The 5,458-nt window shown below is 41.4% G+C and overlaps 1 non-coding gene across 1 annotated transcript; it reads left to right on the forward strand.

Annotated features, from left to right (window-relative positions):
- Positions 1–649: 649 nt before the first annotated feature.
- LOC127077707 (small nucleolar RNA R71) lies at positions 650–756 on the forward strand. Its single transcript, XR_007787489.1, has one exon. It is a non-coding gene; the product is annotated as a small nucleolar RNA R71 (small nucleolar RNA).
- Positions 757–5,458: the final 4,702 nt, after the last annotated feature.

Here is a 5,458-nt window from a genome sequence, read left to right on the forward strand (position 1 = left end):
ATTCTGGTTTAAGAAATCTTTATTGGTTTGCTGTTGAGAAGCTATAAAATTTTCCATCATGATTTCCAAGTTGGATTTCCTAGGGGCATTATTGTTAGGTGTAGATGGGATCGGCTTCTGATATCCCGGAGGTATAGCTGGGGCTTGGTTTGGAGATTGTCCAGGTGCGTATAAAGCATTATTACTCTTATATGAAAAATTGGGATGATTCTTCCAATTTGAGTTATAGGTGTGCGAGTAGGGGCTTCCTTGAGCATAGTTTACTTGCTCCGCTTGGATTCCTGTTAGAAGTTGACAATCTGCAGGAGTGTGACCTTGGATTCCACAGACTTCGCAATTCTGAGTTATGGCAACCACGGTGGCTGGAGGTGATACATTTAAACTTTCAATTTTCTGGACTAGAGCATCCACTTTTGCATTAACATGATCAAGGTTACTTATCTCGTACATGCCAGTTTTCGTTTGAGGTTTTTCTACCATTGTTCGTTCGCTTCCCCACTGATAGTGGTTTTGAGCCATGCTTTCGATAAGTTGGTAAGCATCAGCATAAGGTTTGTTCATTAGTGCACCACCTGCGGCGGCGTCTATTGTTAACCTCGTGTTGTACAGGAGACCATTATAGAAGGTATGAATTACTAACCAGTCTTCTAAACCATGGTGTGGACAAAGTCTCATCATGTCTTTGTATCTTTCCCATGCTTCAAAAAGAGACTCGTTATCTTTCTGTTTAAATCCATTTATCTGGGCTCTTAACATAGCTGTTTTGCTCGGCGGAAAATATCGAGCAAGAAAAACTTTCTTCAACTCGTTCCATGTGGTGACTGAGTTGGAAGGAAGAGATTGAAGCCATCTTCTAGCGCTATCTCTTAACGAGAAAGGAAAAAGACGAAGTCGAATTGCCTCTGAAGTGACACCGTTAGCTTTAAAAGTATCGGCGTATTGGACAAATACGGATAAATGAAGGTTTGGATCCTCGGTAGGATTTCCAGAGAATTGGTTCTGTTGCACTGCCTGCAACAGTGAAGGTTTAAGTTCAAAGTTGTTTGCTTCGATTGCGGGTGGAGCAATACTCGAATGCGGCTCATCTTGCGATGGAGCGGCGTAATCTCGAAGAGCACGAGCTGGTTCTGCCATCTCGGGTATCGAAGGGAAAATATTTTTGAAATCAGGGAGTTCAACAGGAGGGAGATTGTTTGCAGCACGATATTCCCGAATTCGTCGTAAGACTCGGAGATATAGTTCGATATCGTTGATTCGTAAGTAGAACGGCTCGCCTTTTGAGCGAGTGTGTGGTGTAACACCCCGATTATCGTTAGAATAATTTAAATATTATTTTAATATGATTATTTGAAGATAAAGTGAATTATTAAATAATATTGGGAATTATTATCATTATTAGAGATGTTATTTATTTTAATAATAATTAAATAAATAAAATAAATGGAATATGAAGAGTGGAAGGGTAAAAGTGGAATTGGATAAAAGAGGCCAAAGGGAGAACTCAGAGTTTTCACGTGTTGTTGCCTCAGAGTCAGAGAAAGGGGAGAAACGCTGAAGAGAAAGAGAAGGAAGAGGAAAAGGCAAAAGTCTGCTCAGAACTTCCTTCAATCCAAAGAGGTAAGGGGTCTGAACCTTATTAAACAATAATATGCTGAAAATGGTGAAATATTGGATGAACGAAATTGGGATTTTAATCGAAGGAATTCGTAGAAATTATATGCAATGATGTTAGGATTTGTGAAATCGAATAGGAGACTAATTGTATTAGATGATATGAGTGATTTTGTGCGAAATTTGGACTGTGGAAGGATGAATTTGGATAGATCTCGTAGCAGAGAAAGCCATTGCAGATCTGGAAATCTGGTTTCTGGTCATACGCGTATGGCGCTAGGCAATACGCGTATGAGATTGCTGGTACGCGTATGGCACTAGGCAATACGCGTATGGATGAGGAAGATGATGTTTTGAACGTGTTTTGGTCTCTGCTGGTACGCGTATGGGAATGTGATACGCGTAGCATACGCGTATGGACATGGGCAATACGCGTATGGATTTGGTCAGGCGTGGGCAATACGCGTATGGGCATAGGCAATACGCGTATGGGCAGACTTGTGGTCTTTCCTGGGCTGTTGTTGTGCAGTTTTTGGTTGTTTAGGCTGAGCGAGGTAACTTAGCTGATGCATGGTATACGAGGGATCACTTCCCGTTGCTTTGAGTGGTATAGATATTAGTGGAGTGTGCTAATACTGTGTTTGATTTTGTGGCATGATGTGATATGCTTTTGTGATAGAATGTGTTAATGATGATGATAACATGACTATATGATGCTGTTGTTGCTATGTTGATTATGATGCATGCTTGGTGTGCATGCATTCATGAAAGGCCGATGCCTAGTGATGAACGGACTGAGTTCCAATGATGTTGTTGACTTCGGGCTTGTTGAGAGGCTTGGTTCCTTGCGGGGGACTCGGATTCTATGGTGATGAATCTGGGAGTGGTGATCCTGTAGTTGGTCACAAAATGGGTATACCGAGTCGTGTTGAGTCATGCATGGGTGTGTGCATTGCATTTGATATGTTGTTTTGTTGATGTTCATGAGTATGTTGATTATGATGGTTATGATGAGCTAAGTTGGCATATTTATGTTTATATTTCTGTCGTTATATTATTATTTAATAATGTAATTCTCACCCCTTCTGCATGTGTTTATGTTCATCTATGATGAGCAATGTGCAGATAAAGAGGAGTAGCTATTGTTGAGGTTTGAAGAATAAGTGTAGAGTTATTCTACAGAGTCGAGTCAAATGCTCTGGTCATGTGACACCGGGGTTATGGGATTCGATAGATAATTGGTTATTATTTACGTTGTTTATGATGACTAATATGTTGAGATGCTTTGTTGAGATACTGATGAAACATTATTATGAATTGTTATATGATGAATGATAATATTTGTGTTGTGGTCCACTGCGAAGTTTTAAATAAAATAAATATATGTTTTATATTGTGATGCGATAAGTGTTATGTTGTAAGAAATGTAAACTCTTCTACATGTTGTACTCTGATAATCTATTTAAATATGTCGTTTGGGTAGAAGGGTGTTACATTAGTGGTATCAGAGCATAGTCAGTCCAGTCGAGTCATAATGTGAGGTTTTCCCTGTTGGTCGATTAGTGTAAATGACACTGTCGATATTTAACGGTTGTGGTTGTGTTGTGCAGAGTATGGCTGGAGAAAATGACCGTGCGATTGCTGAGGCTTTGGCTGCTATGGCGCAGGCTATGCAGGCGCAGCAGAATCCGCCGGTCGACGAGTTTAGGAATTTGGGAAGGTTTCTGAAGAATAACCCTCCTACATTCAAAGGGCGCTATGATCCAGATGGTGCTCAGATTTGGCTGAAGGAAATTGAGAAGATTTTCCGGGTGATGACGTGTACTGAAGCACAGAAGGTGCAGTTTGGTACGCATATGTTATCTGAAGAGGCTAAAAAACTGGTGGGATAACACTCGCCAGAGAATTGAAGTACCAGGTGCTGAGATGACTTGGGAAATGTTCAAGACGGTCTTTCTGGAGAAATATTTTCCTGCTGATGTGCGATGTAAGAAGGAGATGGAATTTCTAGAACTGAAGCAGGGTAACATGTCTGTTGCTGATTACGCTTCGAAGTTTGAGGAGCTGGTGCAGTATTGTCCTCATTATAATGGTGCTGATGCTGAGGAATCCAAGTGTGTCAAGTTTGAGAACGGGTTGCGTCCCGAGATCAAACAAGGCATTGGTTACCAGGAGATTCGTAGGTTTCCTACACTGGTTAATAAGTGCAGGATATTTGATGAAGATAGCAAGGCTAGAACTGCTCATTACAAGAGTCTTAGTGAGAAGAAGAATAAGGATCGTGGTAGTCCTTATGCATCTCCGAATGGTAAAGGTAAGCAGAAAGTGGTAGATGAGAAGAAGCCAAGTGGAGGAGGATCTCCCATAGCTGGTAAATGTTTCAAGTGTGGCGAGCCAGGCCACCGTGCGGATAGCTGTACCAAGAAAGTGCTGAGATGTTTCCGATGCGGTCAGGCTGGACATAGAGTTACTGAATGTAAGGATGCTGGTCCGACATGTTTTAATTGTGGCGAGAAAGGCCATATCAGTTCGCAGTGCTCGAAACCGAAGAAGGCGGCTACTGCAGCTCATACTACTGGTAGGGTGTTTGCTCTGAGTGGGACTGAAACTCCTAAAGAAGATAATCTGATTAAAGGTACTTGCTTGATTAATAATGTTGAATTGCTTGCCATTGTTGACACTGGTGCTACTCATTCGTTTATTTCGTATGAGTGTGCGACCAGGATTGGTGTGATTATGTCGTCCCTAGGCGGAAGTATGGTGATAGATACTCCTGCTAATGGTTCTGTGAAAACTTCGGTTGTCTGTCGAGGTTGTCATTTGACGATCTTTGAGAGAGAGTTCGTGGTTGATTTGGTGTGCTTACCCTTGCACCAAATTGATATTATTCTGGGAATGAATTGGCTAGAATTCTATGGCGTGTTTATCAACTGCTATAGGAAGACGGTGCGGTTTTCTGAAGTTGGTGAGAATGAGGAGGCAAGATTTCTATCTGCTAGGCAGGTGGGGGATTTTGTGAAAAATGAAGCTCAGATATTCGCTTTATTTGCGTCTCTGCAATCAGATAAGAAAGTGGTGAGTGTAGATTTGCCTGTTGTCTGTGAATTTCAGGATGTGTTTCCGGAGGATGTAAGTGATTTACCTCCAGAACGTGAAGTCGAATTTGCCATTGACTTAGTACCAGGTACGAGTCCAGTGTCGATGTCTCCTTATAGAATGTCGGCAACTGAATTAGTTGAATTGAAGAAGCAACTTGAAGAATTGCTTGAGAAGAAGTTTGTGCGTCCAAGTGTTTCTCCTTGGGGTGCACCAGTGTTGTTAGTGAAGAAGAAAGAAGGTACGATGAGGTTGTGTGTCGATTATCGGCAGTTGAATAAGGTGACTATCAAGAATCGGTATCCATTGCCGAGGATTGATGATTTGATGGACCAGTTGGTCAGAGCTCATGTTTTCAGTAAGATTGATTTACGGTCGGGTTATCATCAGATCCGAGTGAAGTCAGAGGATATTGCGAAGACTGCTTTCCGTACGAGGTATGGTCATTATGAATACACTGTTATGCCGTTCGGTGTGTCTAATGCTCCAGGTGTGTTTATGGAATATATGAATCGTATATTTCATCTGTACCTTGATAATTTTGTTGTGGTGTTCATAGATGATATATTGATATATTCTAAGACGGAAGAAGAGCATGCAGGACATCTGAGAATTGTTTTGCAGGTGTTAAGAGAAAAGAAATTATATGCAAAGTTATCTAAATGTGAGTTCTGGTTGAAGGAAGTGAGTTTCCTTGGCCATGTGATTTCGAGTGGTGGGATTTCTGTTGATCCTGCTAAAGTTGATGCCG

This window comes from Lathyrus oleraceus, chromosome 4 (genome assembly GCF_024323335.1).
Source record: "Lathyrus oleraceus cultivar Zhongwan6 chromosome 4, CAAS_Psat_ZW6_1.0, whole genome shotgun sequence".
Taxonomy (NCBI): Eukaryota; Viridiplantae; Streptophyta; class Magnoliopsida; order Fabales; family Fabaceae; genus Lathyrus; species Lathyrus oleraceus.